This window comes from Dermacentor albipictus, chromosome 10, assembly GCF_038994185.2.
Source record: "Dermacentor albipictus isolate Rhodes 1998 colony chromosome 10, USDA_Dalb.pri_finalv2, whole genome shotgun sequence".
In the NCBI taxonomy this organism is placed as follows: Eukaryota; Metazoa; Arthropoda; class Arachnida; order Ixodida; family Ixodidae; genus Dermacentor; species Dermacentor albipictus.
This window is the reverse complement of record NC_091830.1, coordinates 21669805-21687937: the sequence shown is the minus strand read 5'-3', so window position 1 is coordinate 21687937 and position 18133 is coordinate 21669805. Positions and strand designations below refer to the sequence as shown.

The window sequence follows — 18133 nt, the reverse complement described above, 5'->3', positions numbered from 1 at the left end:
GGGCACCGCTTACGCGCCAACAGACACGTGCGCTTCAAACGCAGGGTGTAAGCTTGCGTACGAAGGCGTCCCAGGGCGACTCTGGGCAATCCGAGAACACAAAGCTCGCCGCTCTGCTTCTAAAGGTGCACTTCTACATAATTCCTTACCACTGGAAGAGCAGACCCTTTTACCGCGGCTCTTCCACGTCGCCTAGGAACGACCTTCAACTGGACATCACTTTTCGTCTCGAGTGTCACCCCGCTCGCTCTGCCTCCACGTTCCATCTCAATAGTTAGCCGCAGCACTGCGGAGGCTAAAAGCTGTTCAGAGGCTGCGTGTCGTCCCGTGGCGACGTGCACGGTACTCGCAGAGAGCAGCTACTTACCCCGTGCGCGCCAATAACACACGCATTGATATACCTAGGCGTCAGGGAATTAAGCTTTTACAAGGTGCATATAAAATGTTTTGATCAATTCGTGTTAGAGACCTCTTTCTTTTTTCATTCAGTTTGCTAAGCGTAAGAACACAGAGAAAATAGCTGCACGTTTCTTTCCATAACGTCCGAAAAATCAGTGGGAGACACCGTCCGTCATGTTTCTGACATATTTTCACTGTACAGTCAGAGAAAGAGGTCAGCTTGTGACTGTGACAACGTAGCCGATATTTATCGTGAAATCCGTACTATACGTAAGAGCGGAGAACAAAGGCTGCATGTAATACCCGAGCAAGCGTGAAATGTTTCAAACATACCGCACATTTATAGACCTTACAGCTCCTGATGGGGGGCACCGGTTTAAGTTAAGTTACACCTGCTATGGGGCAGAGTGAGCTCCCTCAAAAGCCATCACTCCTCCCTCAGATGGACAAACATACTGCCGATCTATACGCCCCATGTGAATTACGCGCGCGAGGCTAAATTTAGCTGCTATTGCGTCAACGGCGAAGCCTGGGCAAGCGACACATGAATGGTCCAGTAATGGCTTCCGCGCTCCACACAACGGTGTCAAAATAAGGTACCTGAGTAGTATGGCTGAAGAAATACAAACGATCATGCTATAATACAGGACGTTTTCAGTTACATCAGGTACAGCAAGCGACCCTCCTTAATCCTTTTTAAGGACGTCTCACGTCAAAATCACGTCGGGGCCTATGCCATTTTGTTTCCGTTCCCCATATAGTGTCGGCTAGCTAACCACATAAGAGAAACGAAAGACAAGTGGCCTCTAATGTCCGCTGTTTGTTCTTTGCACGTCACCGACTGAGTAGAACCTTCAAGGAATCTATTAGTGAAAGGAAAATAATTTCCATACACCCGAATGTAGCAGGAAGCTGCAAAGGATTACAAAGCTAGAACGTATTAGTAATCTCACACTGCTCAAGCGCCCTACTCTTACCTTCTGTGCGTTAAACACGCTCCGTACACTCGTCACCGATTGGCTGACATAAGGCAGATAGCTTTCGCACACTACATACAGAATCCGTGAAAACGCACTTATAAGTTTAAAGCTAAATACGGAGCTGAAAGAAGGGGTTTACAGCGGGGCTTATTTAAACTGGGATATTTAGAGGGATAGTTATAACAGTGGGTGTTAAAGCAGGCATCTCTACAAAAGGCACTTCGAAGCGTCGTATAGTAATCGGATTATTTCGCGGGCGAGACACACGATAATAATATAAGAGTGTAGAGCTCCGTCGAATAACTACGCCGCCACGACATTGCGCGCAAGAATGGGCCTTCAAATAAAGGCGACACAACGCGCTGTCTCGGTTGTTTACAGTTGAGATCTCATATATATAGAGCTTGTTCGGACATCTGCAAGCACGAAACAAATAGAAAAACAAACGTAATGGACTGAGGCTCAAGAGCTCCAATTCTTTCGCGCACTTTGCGAGCAAACAGACATTGGAAGAACGTGCTTCCATAAACACACTTGTACTTGCCGCGGTGTTTCCCGGAGATGGCCTTACACATGCGATGATGTTGTTGTTGTTTTATGCTGCTCTGCCCTTTGCGAAACGTTTACCCCCACCACAAAGGCTCCATAACCAACTATGCGATGGTTGTATAAGAAAGGCGGCGGTTCGCTCTCAGAAAAGAAATGAGAGAGAATGATGCCGACTTCTTTTCTGGGAGTACACTGACTTATTGCATCCTTTGACTCCTTATTCTAGGGAGTTCTCGTACTCTCTCAGAGGCTATTAAATTCCGACGTCTTACGTGCCACGACCGCAATCTGCATATTAGGCGCGCCGTATAGTAGGATGCTCCGATTCATTCAATTTCGACCACCCGGGATCATTTAACTTGCACCCAAATCTAAGCACGCGAGTGGTTTCGCATTTCGCCCCCATCAAAATGCAGCCCGCCTCGATGGCAACCGAACGCACAACCTCCAGCTTAGCGACGCAACGACAAGCCACTGCGCTACCACAGCGACTTATGCATGCAAACAAAGCAACTTCCTCCCAATGTTGTTTTATAGTAAAAGCAGATTTCCTTTGCTTCAACACATCATTGAAAGTGTAACATGGCGTGGTAACTTGACATGTTGACGCTGCTTCCTGGCTTTTCATGTCAAACCGATGTATTGGAAACTGACTTTACGAGTGGTTCGTTGTTTATACTTAAGTGAAGTCAGGTAAAGTGATAAGTTCGAAAGTTAAGTGAATAAGACCGGAGCAAGCATCGGGCGACAAGCGTTGAACGCTATATATAGTATAGAATTGGTGAACAAGAGTGAAGTGAGGGCATTGGAGCAAAAAATTACGGCACAACTCACTCCACTATGTCTGTCGACGGTAATGCGATTAGCATTCGATCAACGTAGCGGCACATCGTACCCCTGAAGTCACACTTATTTAACGCGTGCAGCGGTCATTCAGAGACTTTCGTTGCTTCGGCTACGTGCGACGTACTCCGATATCGCCTCGTTTTGACAATGGCACACGCTAGCCAACGAACGCCCGTGAGCATGGCGGCATGAGGACGACTGCATGACGCCAACGTACGCTGACGACGATGTAATGACGAAAAAGAAATGACGTCGATGGAAAGACAAAGGCAGCGTAATGACGACAAGCACGCCAATAGTGAGGTGTCGGTTCTTAAACGATGACGATGGTATAAGGACTACTGCGTGACGACGACGGTATGGAAGGAAGGAAGGAAGGAAAGACGGAAGGAAGCAAGAATGGAAGGAAGGAAGGAAGGAAGGAAGGAAGGAAGGAAAGACGAAAGGAAGGAAGGAAGGAAGGAAGGAAGGAAGGAAAGACGAAAGGAAGGAAGGATCGAAGGATGGAAGGAAGGATGGAAGGAAAGATTAAGGAAGGAAGGAAGGAAGGAAGGAAGGATGGAAGGAAAGACGAAAGGAAGGAAGGAAGGAAGGAAGGAAAGGAAGGAAGGATGGAAGTAAAGACGAAAGGAAGGGAGGATGGAAGGAAGGAAGGAAGGAAGGAAGCAAGGAAGGAAGGAAGGAAGGAAGGAAGGAAGGAAGGAAGGAAGGAAGGAAGGAAGGAAGGATCGACCCGTCCCTCCTCGATGGGAATGCGGCCGCTTCTGCTGGAAATCCAACCCGCGACATCATGCTGAGCAGCGCAACACAACAGCCACCGAGTCACCGCTGCGGGCAACGGGCATCTTGTCACTCAAGATCACGTGTCGGTTTAACGTTCACGCAACCTTAGCGAAAACAAGCGCGTACCTCGAACAGAAGAAGGCCAGATCGATACGGTATTCCATTTCAGTGCACGCGCTCTTCGTGTGGTGACATACGACCGCGACGGCTTGAGGCGCGCCAATTATAATGCGAGGTAATCAGACGAAGAAACGCTTGTTTGCTGGGTTAGTTGGCGGGGATCGTTGGTTAGGTGGCGAGGTTAGTTAGCGTTGTCTTGTTGCGGGTCGCCTGGTTTCTGTGCCGTCTGCTTTGCCGTAAAACCGAATCCAGTGTTGTTTTTCCAATAGCCACGCTAATGAGCAATGGGACTCCCTAGTATGAGCAAGAGAAGAGCAAGATCTCGGGTAGCAATGAAAACTTGCTACCACACATTTTTTATGTCTGTATAGGCGCACACGCGATTGTTATTCTAAAGGCAGACTGCATACCTCACTTGATTATCGTAGGACTATATATATATATATATATATATATATATATATATATATATATATATATATATATATATATGCGTGCGTGTGTGTGCGTGTGTGTGCGTGTGTGCGTGCGTGTGTGTGTGCGTGTGTGTGTGTGCGTGCGTGTGTGTGTGTGTGTGTGTGCGTGTATGTGTGTGTGTGTCTACTTATTCGCCACAGGCGTTGGCACTTGCATTTAGAATATTACACCTCGCTTAGACAGACAACCAAAAAAAAGGAAAGGAAAATGGGACTGAATGGCTCCGAGCACATCCCCAGTGATGACAACACAGCAGTACAGAAGTCTAGCCATTATAGTGCACGACCCTAACGAGTCTTACATACGCTCAACAACACACGAACGCACGCACGTACAAACAAAAGAAACCATTCATTCTCCATAATCAAAGGCAGGCGAAATGTCGCAAACGTTCCCGCCTATAAGCGTTTCATGTTGCATAAGCGCAAGGATGTTGCATTTGCAGCTAAACATTTCGCCGCTCTGCGCCAACGTTCCATTCCTCCGTCAAAGTATTTATACGTGCGCACTTTGTCATTCTGTCCAGCATGCAACAGGTATCTTGTCGTTGAGGAAGCAAAAGGAAAAATTTTCTTTGTTCGCGGCGCTTCGAACGAAGACGGCCGGGTTACAGGGGCAGAGGGAGCAATCGCTATGCGTTAAGGAACACGAAGCTCACAAAGGCGAGACGATTAGACCACCAAACAGTGCCAACAAGCGCAACACTAAAAAAAAAAGAAAAGAAAGTCGCTTTGCTCCGCGTCTATCCGCCAATCCGAAGCGCAAGTCGACACAAGTCAAAACGACGACGAACATGCAGGTTGCCGGGACACGAGGCAATCCGAGCAGCACGCCAGTAGGGAACAAACAGAGACGAGCAATCTTCTTTTCTTTTTTTTCCCCCCGAACCCTTCACGAATCACGCACCTCTTGTCTTGCGTCAACACAAACTCAGCGGGAGGTACCTGTGCGAATTCCGACGGGCAGCATCTCGACCAGCGAACTATTTTCGAGACATTCCTCGCGTCATCCTTCCGAAGCCTACGAAAGCAGCGACGAGACAGGGAGGGAGGAAGGGGGTTGGTGAGGGGGCAGCGCCAGAAATGAGCACCACGTAGAAACGCGACCTAAAGAAAGAAAAAAGGGAAAAGTCACCCCCGCGGCAATCCGTGGCATTCGGCGATTCTTTTTAACGCCCTCCCTTCGTGGCCTGTTTGCATAACCTGCAGCGTTGTGAATGCGGGCAAGCAGCATTAATGCCCACTGTGTTCGTTTTATTATCTTTTGTTACGACGACTCGCCTCGGAATACCACGAAAGCTCGACCGTCGAGGAGCACGGTTCGACGGGACTGCCGACAATCGCCTCCTTGCGCACATGCACATAGCTGCACAGGGCGCAAAAAGAAAAGAAAAGAAAAAAAAAGAGCGAAGGAGTGCGTTAGGACCTGCCGACCGCTCGCTCCACCACGTCTCAACAGCGAGTTTCGAAGACAACAAAGGCGCCGGCGCAAGAAGACAAAGAAGTCGGCGGCATTCCTGCCTCGACGGTGGGTCAGAAGGGGTTACCCCATCGGCAATCCTCTCCCCCCCTCTCCCCCTCTCCCCCTCTCCCTGTCTTTCTTTGGAAGCGTGTCGAACGGGGTGATGGCGACGATGCTGATAGAGAACTCACTTTCGGCGTCGTGCGTCCTTCTTCTCGACCAACGTTCGCTAAGTTCCCTCACCCGAAGAGATCCTCATCGGCAGTGGCATGCGCACAGCCGAGTTCGGTTTGAAGCCCGGAGAAAAATAAATAACTAAAAGGAGGTGCTAACGCTTAGCGCACGCTTTCATTGGTCCTCCGGAGCGAGAGGGCACGTGACAGAATGACCGTCACGTGACCGTCACGTCCCACGAGGAGACGCAGCAGCCGGTGCGGAGAAGAGCTTCCTGCAATTGCTACTGCAGGAAACTCTGGCGCTGCGATCGGTCTGCTACAACAGAATTTTTATTTATTTATTTATTTATTTATTTATTTATTTACTTGGTACATTCGCTTTTGCTGGCATTACAGCAGGATGTACATATCCGATTTAAGATCGCGAAATCGACAACTCAAATCTAGGACACGAGGCGCGGTAAAATCATCATTGGATACAGAATTAAGGTTTGCCGGAGAAAGAGCATTCCACTCTATTGTAGTATACACGATATATGCATATGTCCGTTAAAAAGGAAATTGAAGCCAGGCAACATCTAGCGATGTTGAAAAGTATTTTTGAAACAAACGTGTAAATCGAGACTATACATTTATCACTGACAGAGTTTCTTCCAAATAAAAGATCCAGCATTAAGAACATACGCCGCTACCAGTTTAGCTACCACAGGATGTTCCCAATGGTGAAGGGACAATATACGAACACGCTAAAAACTCTCTGTATGTGAATTATGTGAGGTTTAAGAAAAGCTGTAAAGAAGGCTAGGTGGTTACACATAATTAAGTTTATTCGCCCTAACAACTAAAAAAATGGCTGTGGCTTAGCTAAGGCTAAGCCCAGGATGCGAAGCATACTAGCCTTTATTTTAGTTGTTGAACCACTGTTTAGCCTGGTGAACTGCTGTTGCTTGGCTATATTTGTTTCGGCTAGACGAAGAAACAACTCATGCGTTACTTTGCTTCGCCTTCAAGAGTGGAACGCAATAGCGTTCCTGTCGACCCGCCTAGGGGTGTAAGACAATGGGCTACGGCGCAGCGACTACGCGCCCCGCATTGGACGCGGTGAGCGTCGAGCAACGCAGCGTTCGGCGCGGCAACGAAATGTGCGCCTGAGAAAGCGACCGCATTCACTAGAGGCGCTTTTGTACCGCTTTGAAGCATCCTACTCGTGGCTCAGTGGTAGCGTCTCCGTCTCACACTCCGGAGACCCTGGTTCGATTCCCACCCAGCCCATCTGGAAAGAGTTGAGCCAACGCCACCTAGAAACAAGCGCAGCTGCTTATATACCGTCGCGACGCCGGGAGCGACGGCGCGAGTTGGAGCCCTGTTTCTGCTATGTCGTGACGTCACGGTGTCACGTGGTATGGCATGGGGTCAAAGGTCATTGAAGGCGACACCGCCGCGCCTGAGGAGCTGGGTTGAGCTCTCGTAATATGTTTCGCATAAATGACCCCACCGAAGCATATTGTTGCGGTACAAAAGAGGTTCGCGAGACCGGCGGCAATGTAAATGCGAACAGGTGGAACCGGGGCTCTTGACGCCAGTCGGTTTGTATGTAAGTACTAAATACAGGGCGAGTTGCTACATTATACTGAGGGTTTCCATCTTAGTCTGCGTACACACTGCATATTTCTCTCTTGCCTGCGTGTCCTTACACGTAGGAATATACACACACAAGAAAACAGACGACACCAAGTGCAATTTTCGCGCACGAAATTAAGCATATTAACGCTAATAATAAAAATTAATAAAAAAAATATTATTTATTGTGCCGAGGATCAACCCTGGTCCGAGTGCTAGCGCAAGCACATATTGGGAATAAATATAAATCTACAAGAGAGTACAAATATAATAATAATAATAATAATAATAATGTTTATTAAGGTGCCCAGGAACAACATCGAGGGTGTTGGTGCTGGCGCACTCGGCAGTACAATGCACAGGAAAAACAATGCACGCCCACGTACACACGCGCGCACGCATAAAAAAATAATTTATTTAATAACGATAATAATCATAATGTTATTATTATTAATAACAGGCGCTATGGAAGCTTCGTGGGGCCTGATCCTCTGCCCCGAACCCTTTCGACACGTTGCCGCCCCTTCACTTATCGCGATGACAAGCGTACGTGCCATTGACGAAAAAAAAAAGAAAAGCAAAAAAAAAAGAGAAAAGAACAGGCCTACCGCGCAACGTCTCAGCACGCCTCGACGGCGACCTGATTGAGCGGTTGCAAGAAGAACTCGGCGGACTCTGCGGGGAAGCCGCGCTGAGAACACGGGCCCCGAAAGCGTCCGAGCGCGCCGACGTTGGCCGCCCAAACCTGCACACCCCCCCCCCCCCCCCCCAACCTCTTCGGGAAGGGTGATCCCACCGCAAGGTCGAACGCAAGAGACCTGAGCAGCCCGGCGGCTCCCGGGGCTTTCCCACCGAAGACCCGTCTCGAGACGGCGACAAAGACTCAGTCAACCGAACCAACAGGTCACTAAACCCTTCTCCAGAGACAACAAACCATAGCGGCATAAAGATTTCTTCGTGCCGGTCACGGTTTCAGACGCCTATCTTAGACCAATAAAATGTGCGACAGCGCGCACATTCTCGAAAAAGCCTCTACACTTTTAAAAGGGGCTAAACGCGGCGATGGCATGGCACGGCGGCCAAGTCTGGAAATAAAAAGGCACAATCTCCAGCGTGGCCGTCTATATAGCGCTGTAGCCTTGCGCTGCAAAGAAAAGAAAGCGTTATCTGGAACCACTGCCGAGGTTCAAGATAAGGTGCTTAAAAACATGTGTTTCTTGGAAGGATCGTGCGGCTTTCCTTGGGCACGCGCGCTATCTCTCGAGCCCTAAGTATGCACTCGAATGCGCACGCTCCTTTATTCAGCAGCGCTTCGTTCCATAGCACTAGGCGAAAATGACGCGTGCTGTACGTGCCTCTGGAGGCGTATTCGCTTGGCCACTCCAGAAGCGCTCCGAACAAGCGCCCCCTAGAGTGCGAGATAGCAGCTATAAGATTTGCTGCGAACTTAGGTGCGCCATAAATGGCGATAATAGAGTCGGATTATCACTTATCATTGGCTACACCGGCGTTTTCTCGTAATGCGGCGTTAAGACCTGCCTTCAAAGCACTGCTAGCGCCACCACAACGTGTTCTGAAGCGACCAGTCGCTGGTTTGCCAATAGGCGCAAAGTAATTTTTGTGGGATGGGGCGGGGCAGTGAGTAGCGGAGTGGGTTAAAGTTACCCAAGTTCAATAGCAACGGCAGACAGCATGTCAAGTAAGTTCAGTGTTGCGCTGAAAAAAAAAAGGCATTTCAGGAATAGACCATTTTCATGCTTACAAACAGAGATCCCAGAAGACTTCCGGTAAAGTCCTCAGCAAGAACACGTTAAAATAGCCTATAAATATATAGGACCCTCCAGCTGGCACCACTTTTGTTGGGGAGTTGGAGTGTTTGACAAGTTAATTGTACTGTTAAGTGCAACAAAAAAGAAGCCCATACACGAGTTCGACACATGGTGCACGTTCTTTATATCTGAAAACATTAATAATATGTGCCTACAGTATACTATACTACAAAACACTTATTTTTTTTCTTGGCTAACTGCTGGACTGTCAAAAACGGCTGACCGGAAGTACTCTGGTATCACGAACGTGCTGCTGCTACATCGCGGATGCAAAAGATAAAATCGGTCGGTCCCCATATGGTGAACTCTCGTAAACAATGCGGCTTATACGGATGTTCTTGAAGGGTACAGTGTAAACGGTGCAAGTGAAAGCGTGGACAGCCCGAACTGCACCATGCCTCGAGCTATCGACCGCCAGCTTTGTGAGTTCCGGCTCAACTTGCCAGATGGACGATCAATGGCTAAATCTTTGCCATGCCTATCGACAACCGGCCACTTTCTTTAAAAAATCAGTTTTATGGCTCCATCGCCAATACAATTTGTGCGTCAGGCCTTGGGTGGCAGTGCGGCACTTTTTAAGACGAAGTAAACAGGATATGTGACTGTACACCGTAACTCCTTCCAGTGTTTCTTGGGCCTTTTCAGGGTAATCTGCTCAGCTATACACGTCATCAACATCACCTTCGCCTTCTCTCTCTCATTTTGTTGATTGTTTTGCCAACACTGAGCCCCACGCGGGCCATAACACAGTAGTTAAGGCCGACCACTCAGATGTCTCTCTCTCTCTCTTTCTCTCTCTACATGTAACCAATCGATGACGCTGAAACACTGCACATATCAGAATATAAAGAGGAAGAACGGAAACCAGAGGCAACGTAATAAAGAATGTTTTCGAAGATTCTTCGGCAGCACAACAAATTACATAGCACATCACAGAGCAAGTGGATCTGACTAATGTATCCCAGTTGAGATTAAAAGAAAGATTGCTTGGCAGGTAATCTGCACAACAGATAACAGGCGACCTATTAATAGAATTGGTGCACAGGCAATGGAAATACAGTCTAAGATGCCAGGTGATTTATCTGGTGCAATGACATTAGGGGGCCGATATCCTAGCTGACATTAGGAGGAACAAGATGAGTTTGGCAAGTCATGCAATGAGCACAGCAGATAACCGGCGGTAGATTAGAAGAATGGGTGCCAGACAAGGGACACTCAGTCTAAGACGACGGTGTATGACTTGGCGCGATGAGATTAGAAAATATGCAGGCACGTTATAGAGTCAAGCAGTGGACTCAAGAGAGGGGCGATCAGATATCGATGCCAGAGACGTTTCCCAAGCAGTGAATAAGAATATATTCCGAGAGCATTGCGAATTTGGCGATGTGCATGGTTTAACCGCGATCAACGTCCTTGTAGTTACCAGCGCATTCGTTCGCGTTTATGAACGTACTCAAGCGATCGCGCGTTTCCTCTGAACGCCAAGTTGTCACACAGAGCATTGTCGCACCTTTTATATTCGTGCATTCATCTTCCTGAGCGCTGATGATAAGTGGATACGAAGTAGGCTGCTGATGAATATGACTATTATTTTGTTTGGTTTCTTTTTTTGTTCACGTAAGCTATAATGTCCAGCACCTTGAGTACGCCGTTTCAATATGGCTGCGGAAACCGGGAATCCATTCAGCGGCATCGTGCTCAGCAAAGCAGAACGTCAAAACCGCGGAGCCACTGCAAGGTGTCTTCAACGGTTACACCCGACGTCCCACTTCCCAGCATGCACCTGGCTAAGAACGCGCGCGCCGCGTTCACTCCCCTTGGAGCGTCAGCGTCAAGGGTTTTTCTTTTCTTTAGATCACTATCATCATCATCATCATCATCATCATCATCAATTGAGTGAGTGACGGCCGGAATGCACTGCCGGGCGCGTTCCGCGCTTCCGTCATTTCCTTCTCTCCATCCACCCCCTCCCTTTCCCTCTCATCTCTCTAGCTGAACTATAGGAACGACTAGACATGCCCTTCTGCGGAAACCCAGACATTAACCGAGGCGGTCGAAGAACGTAACGCCACCACTGCAGGAAGCCTTATAAACGCTAGCCAACGACTGGCCTGCGACAGCTTGAACGTGCTTTCGTGGGCGTGAACGCTGCCCCTTGAACGGCGTACAGCCACTACCCCCGCAACAGCGCCAGTGCAAAACCGCCCTGTCACGCCTGCCCTTCGATCAAATTCGCGCGAATCGCAACAGCATGGACAGATTGCGCGGGAGCGCGCAACAAGTCGTCCACGGTCGTTCCACGCGGAAGCCGTCCTCCAACTTAGAAGACACACCGCGCGGACGCCTAATAATAGCGCTGCATCCGCAGCTTTTGAGCCACGAGTTGGCACGAGTGCGCCGTTTTGCTTATCTCTTTCTCGCCGGAATTAGGCGGGGGCTGCCGAGTTGCCCAGTTTCACGCGCTGTGCTGTTACACGGACGGAAGTCGAGGGGGTCAAGGATGGCAAGAAGACGAGGACGCGCCCGCTCCGTCGATGCTTTTATAACAAGAGCCTCAGAATCGTTGGCTTTCTGCAGTCGAAACCTACCGACTGGCAAGCCTGGCAGGTCGGAGACCTCCAAGAGCGCCTCACATGGCTTCTTCTGCGGTACGCCTCACAACGCTGAAGCGAAGCTACAGAGAAAATCTAATACCCCTGTCAAGCGGGCAAGTTAAGTGCACTTACGGGGAGTGCACTTCGGTACCTTGAGTCACACTTTAGGCAACGCGCTTCTTAACGGGAAAACAGAGCGCACTCGCAGTAAAAAAAAAAAATGGTGACAGACTAAGAGCGCGTTTTTAAAGATGTAAATTAACAAGTGAAAGCTGCTAAAAAGCGATTGCTTTAAGTAGATTTATATATAAAAACAAACTTCACCTATTTGTCTTAACAAAAAACGAAGAAGTTTTTATTATAAGTGTGTTGCAAGTCAATGCTGGCCAAGACGAATGCCTAGCCAATCCAAAACAACATGGCAGCGTGCGGCAGTTGATTCTGCTCATGATCCTGCGAGAACAGAATATGAGCGAGTATATATGAGCAAAGACGGCGAGTTCGATATTTAGCTACACTGCAAAATGCCACGCACACGACTCAAAGCACGACCGGCGTGGTCAGCACGCTTTCACACCAAAATAAACACGAACTGAATGAGCATGGCGGCGCCGCAGTGCCGCAGCATTCTAGCGCCGTTAGTTGCGTACACGACAAATTCGTTTCTTTATTGCGCTGTTTCGCTTCTCGCTGAACACAAATTATATTGTTAAAAGCTGCTCAATAACTGAAATGAACTGTTGTGTCCTTTTTCTATGCCTTACATTTTGCGTCGTTGAAAGCGTTGGTGGCGAAGCTAGGAACTCCTGCAAACCGTTGGCGGCGAGGCTAGGCACTCGGCCAGCAAAGTGCGTTCCGTGAACGTACTCCGACTTGAGTCGGACTTAAGTCCGACTTAAGGGATAAGAAAAGAGCAGATTGGGTGAGGGAAGAAACGCGAGTTAATGACATCTTTGTTGAAATCAAGAAAAAGAAATGGGCATGGGCAGGACATGTAATGAGGAGGGAAGATAACCGATGGTCATTAAGGGTTACGGACTGGATCCCAAGGGAAGGGAAGCGTAGCAGAGGGCGACAGAAAGTTAGGTGGGCGGATGAGATTAAGAAGTTTGCAGGCACGGCATGGCCACAATTAGTACATGACCGGGGTTGTTGGAGAAGTATGGGAGAGGCCTTTGCCCTGCAGTGGGCGTAACCAGGCTAATGATGATGATGATGACCTGAGAGTACACTCCGCTGAGACGTTGAGATTTGGGAAAGTGCACTTAAAAACCGACTGCACTGGCCGTAAGTGCACTTAACTTGCCCGCTTGACAGGGGTATAAGCTTTACTTTAAGCATAAATTTCTACAATATACACTGCGCGAAGCGAACGATTACATATACACAAAGCAGAGAACGCGAAGTCCGCTATGCTGAACTTACAGTAAGAGAAGAAGACGTATACCGACAAGCCTGAGAACAAGTCCTGTTCAAAGAATGAGCCTACTTTTCACGCCAAGGCATGTTCAAATACCCAACTTTTTTTTCTTTTTTTACTGCGATGGCAGTTAAAATTGACCAGCGTTAAAGAGAGTTCAAGTGGGTTAGCAGTCCCAGTTTGCAATTTCTGCTGCACCACAGACGTCGTGGTCAATTCGACGTTGTTTTTGTGTCACTCACTCATTGTTATCGCGCCCTCTGGCTCATCCTGAGCTGCGCCCTCTGAAAAATATAAATTTTCCGCATTCAACCAACCAATTATAGTCTATGGGAAGCGAAATTTTACTCGAGCGTTTACACTAGCATATCACGACCGTAGCAGCTGGACATCAGAGAAGAGAATCCAAGGTGCCCAAGTTTTACGTTCACGCTGTCAGTCTATGGATATGTCAGACCAACTGGTAAAAAGAGAACTTGCACCCTGTTAGTCAGGCGTTGTGTATATAATTCCATACAACTAAAGGTCGCGCGTACAATTATGCATGCTTACTTTCACCGTAAGAAGCGCGCACGTATCACGGTAGGTTTACGTTTATCTACCAGGAAGGCCAGGAAGGCCACTACCAGGAAGGCCACATCAAAGAAACTAAACTAAGCGAATCTGATGAATATATGAATGCGCTACTTCGTTAAGCGGTACGTGTGCTTTTTTAGACGCCTACGAATTTTGAAAAATGGAACTTCAGCTTTTATTCCTCTACCGACGATCAACCTGCTACCACGAAATTAATGAAACACTGAGCTTTGAATGAATACCTCATCAGCCTAAACCAGTTCATTTTTTATCACTCTGAAGGAACACCAGCCATTCAAAACTCGTCCGGAGCTCCTCCACTGCGGCAGGTTTCACAGCCCCTGTGTTGGTCGCTTCGGGACCATAAACCCAATCGATCAATCTATAAAACAAGCACTCAATCAACCTTCAAAGGCGTTCGCAACTTCCGGTAGCATGGGTACATCACAAACTATCGAACTCATCTTCCGGGTTATACAGAGCGCCCGATTCAGCGGCACTTTGTCGCTGCCGCCTCAATCGGCGGCGCTCGGAATTCCCAAGCGCCCAAACACGAACACGACCGCGTGGCAACAGCCCAGCGCAAGGCTCATCCGTCTGGAGAAATCGCGGCCTCCGCGCTCCGAGGTGCCCGAACTCCGCCCCATTCGCCGTCCCCCAACGCCGGACGCCGGTGGTGCTCCCCGGGCACGCGTCACGAGATCGTGAGCCGAAACATTCACCGCGCGCCCGACACGTGGGCAGGCACGGGCACGCGGACGCGCGCTCCAAGACGGGATTAAAGTGCAAAGCACCCGCCACAAACAATAGTCATCGACCTCCGCGAAAGGAGCGAACGAAACGGAAGCGAGAGAAAAACCTCGCGTGCGGCGCTCAAATGTAGGGGGCGCGGCAGTCGGCACCTCTGCGCCCCGCGCGCCCCCTGTAATCCGCTCTCGCGTAACCGGCGTGCGGATGCCACTTTCGAAACAACGAAAGGTGGACCGCGCACGTCCCACCGCCGCCGCAAATCCTGTCCCGACGCGTTCCCCCCGACGAACGAGGAAGGGCGGCTAATAAAACGAGCGGCGCTTTCACTTTGCCGACCGAGTTCGTTGACCGTGCGTCATCGCAAAACTCCGTGACGTGCGCACCTCTTGAGACAGAAAGACCAGTGCGGCCATGCATTAGTGTCTTGAGAAGGAACAATGAACGACTCTTAAAAAGAAAGTGGAAGTGAGAGAGCGAAAGACAAAAAAAGAAAGAAACGAGAAGCGTTCGAAGTCCTTGCGCTATCGGAACTCTGCTCCGGAATACTTGACCTTCGCATCCACCGCCCCGTAGACGCGTTTGAAGTAAGCACTTACTTTAATGATCCCCTGAGGAGATCGCATTATCACCTTAAGGGCATGGATCTAGGGGGTACAAGATAAGCGATGGTTATAGAGAAATGATTAACAAAACATACAGCTAAATGAGTTTAGTTTCGCTAAGCATTCTTTCTAGATTGCGTTGCTGTATTTGCAAAAAGAAATTATAGTACTCGTTAAAATGAAGACCGAAGTCCTAAACACCTGATACAACCAAACAGTTACATAGATTGAAAAAAGACCTGCCCCTGGTAACAGGTAAGACAGCTGAGCAGACAGTAGTACATTATATATATGCGTAAGTGAATGGGAACATACAAATAGATTACGCTACAAACACCCGTAAACAAGTGAAATTGCGATATATGTGTGTTTCAACATCAGGGCATAAGATCCTGCCAACCAACAACATCCATTTCAGAAACGAGTATACGTCTTAATAAACAAGAATACACAGATGCACAAGACATAGCAATTTAAAGAATTATTACATTTTTAAAAAAAGGGGGGGGGTTATTATGCGTGCTCCCTTTTGCATAAAATTTAAAATAACAGCCAAAGTATAAAGAGCCACTTTTCGGCACCCACACTCGTACTTCGCGCACGTTCTGGATTACAATAACCTTGCTCTTCTCCGAAACAGTGGGTCGTTTTGCCGTTTTGCTTCAAGAGAACGCGAATCTGTACTTACATGTGATGCAAGCGACTAACCGCGTCCTTGTTGATACCTCAACAGGCGAGCTTCTCCTAAAGACACCATGCGTTGCAGCTTTACACAGTTAGACCTCAGCGCGAGCGCACAGCTTAGCCAGCGGTGAAAGGATGTCATGTGCATACGCCCTGACACCTGCGCTCAAAACCTTATCACGGTTCAATAATCATAATAATAATAATGTTTATTTTCTCCAGAGAAACTGGAAGGTCGTCCAGGCTAAAAGCTGCTCTAAAGAGCTTGACATGGGCCCGGAAACCCTTACCTGGCAGGGTTCAAGAACATGGCAAAAATAATTAGATCCCTCTTATGGAATAACAAAGAAGAGCCAATGCAACGTAATTTATACAAAATATCAGCAGTATTCAGAACGTTATTCACGGACTATATAGATGCAAAAATTAACAATTTGTACGAATACAAATAACCAGAAACATTGTCACAGACGAAAGCAGACATAAAACAATGGCAATACCAGAATAAATACAAATACCAGCACATAAGAACGAATGTGTAGCAAACTAGAGGTTAACAAAGTATTACCGCAACTGTTTTCGTGAGAAGTCCCATGTATGTGTATAAGTGTCCCGAAAATGTCGAAGTGCCTGGCACCTCGCAAACTTTGTCACGTTTGGGGTCGAGATCTGGAGCACGAGTGGTTGCTCATCTCGGCGTCGCTCAGTGGCTAACACTCGATCGTACAATACACACGAGAAGCAAGGGCCTCCGTTGTCACTCGGAAGGCCGCCTCATTTCCCTCACATCCGGCCAATGTCGGCGAGTCTGGATTGATAAATGAAGGCATCGTAGCACCACCCTCTGCCCGGCACCGAAGTGTCTACGGGGTTCGTGACCCCGGAGTGTGCACGATGGCTGAAACACCGTGCAGCCGCATCCGCGTACAGTACACCGGACATGTTTGGAGCAGCGCAACCGAAAATACCACTTTCGGCTTGGGCCAATAAGAAGAAACACTAGAATAAGATTGGCGTGCGGAGAATGTCGATATCCAAAGTTTTCGAAAAGTAAACGACCGGATTACATTGCCGACGACCCAAAGGTCATGTCTCCCGATTCCTCTGACTCAACTCGGCAGCTCATGTCTCCCAACAGACAGAAAGACAGTGCGCTATAGCACACGCAAAATAGAATGGTGGTGATAGAAATAATACAAGAGATAAAGAAACAAAGTAGCTAAATATGCCGCTCAAACACCAACCGACCCCTCTGTCCTCGCAATCCATTCGACCGATTACCGACGCATCAGACTGGAACGCGACCGGTGCAAAGACCCAAGAGCTGTGTACCGGCCGCTGTGTAGAAATACCTTCTTGAACGAGACAAGCATCCGTCCGCCCCCACCCCCCTGTACACACAACGAAGTACCAACATCGGGAATTGGTTATAGTATCGTCACTTGTTTGGCTCGATGGAACCTTCGAAGAACGGTGCCTGTTGCTCAACATATAGGCTCCCGTCTGTAAGCGCGCGGAGCAAAACAATAACAAAATTTGCTAAAACAACGTTTTCTCTGAGCACGACCAATTTCCTTTACTTGACTCTGCCTTATGCGAGAAGCGCTATGACAATGAATACCGAAGTTATGCAAACAAGCGCACTTTCGGGCGTGAACCCCATAGAAAGGCGTGACCTTTGCTTGGATGGAAATGTCTTGTTATCTCTCGCTAACTGAACTGTGCATACGCTGCATCCGTGGAAGCGTTAAACCGATTCGACGAAGACGTCACGTCTCCTATTCTGAAAGGGAAATACCCGGTTTTGCGACACTGAGAAAATCTAGATGTGCTAAATGCTCGGGAACCGCACAGCAGAAAAAAAAAGGAAGATAAATAATATAGCGGCGTCATGATTTCTTTCTTTCTTTTTTTTTCCCTGTTTTGCCACATATAACTAATCCTGCCACGGTGAAGATATTTGTGCACGAGACCTGTTTTCGCCACTTTCAGTCCAGTATCGGCGGGCTAAAAAAAAAAGAATAAACGAAAGAATAGAACATGGACAGTAGTAATCTTTAGTTTTCGCGCATCGCAAGTTAGGGTATGCAAACCACCGAGCGTACAAAAAAAAAACAAAGCGCAAGGAGATAACGCAACACGAGAACTAACTAACGCAAACAGGGCGTCCGGCTTTGGGTACTCAATAACGCTTCAGTGCGTTTTTTCGATAACCCCCTACTGTGGTGCGGGTAAATTGAACCCCTTGCATGAGGTGTCACGTTACT

At 48.2% G+C, this 18133-nt stretch overlaps 2 protein-coding genes across 4 annotated transcripts in view; one reads left to right on the top strand and one right to left on the bottom strand.

Annotated features, from left to right (window-relative positions):
- Positions 1-18133, bottom strand: part of Setd3 (SET domain containing 3) — a 148810-nt gene that overhangs the window by 59936 nt on the left and 70741 nt on the right. The window lies entirely within an intron of this gene.
- LOC135919707 (uncharacterized) overlaps positions 1-18133 on the top strand; it is a 40117-nt gene that overhangs the window by 11593 nt on the left and 10391 nt on the right. The window contains exon 1 of one of the 2 annotated variants that reach the window (XM_070527770.1): positions 11729-11834. The exons of the other annotated variant lie outside the window; for it this stretch is intronic. The gene's annotated coding sequence lies outside the window, so the exon portion shown is untranslated. Of the gene's footprint in view, positions 1-11728; positions 11835-18133 lie in introns of those variants that run through there. 2 annotated transcript variants of the gene reach the window in all.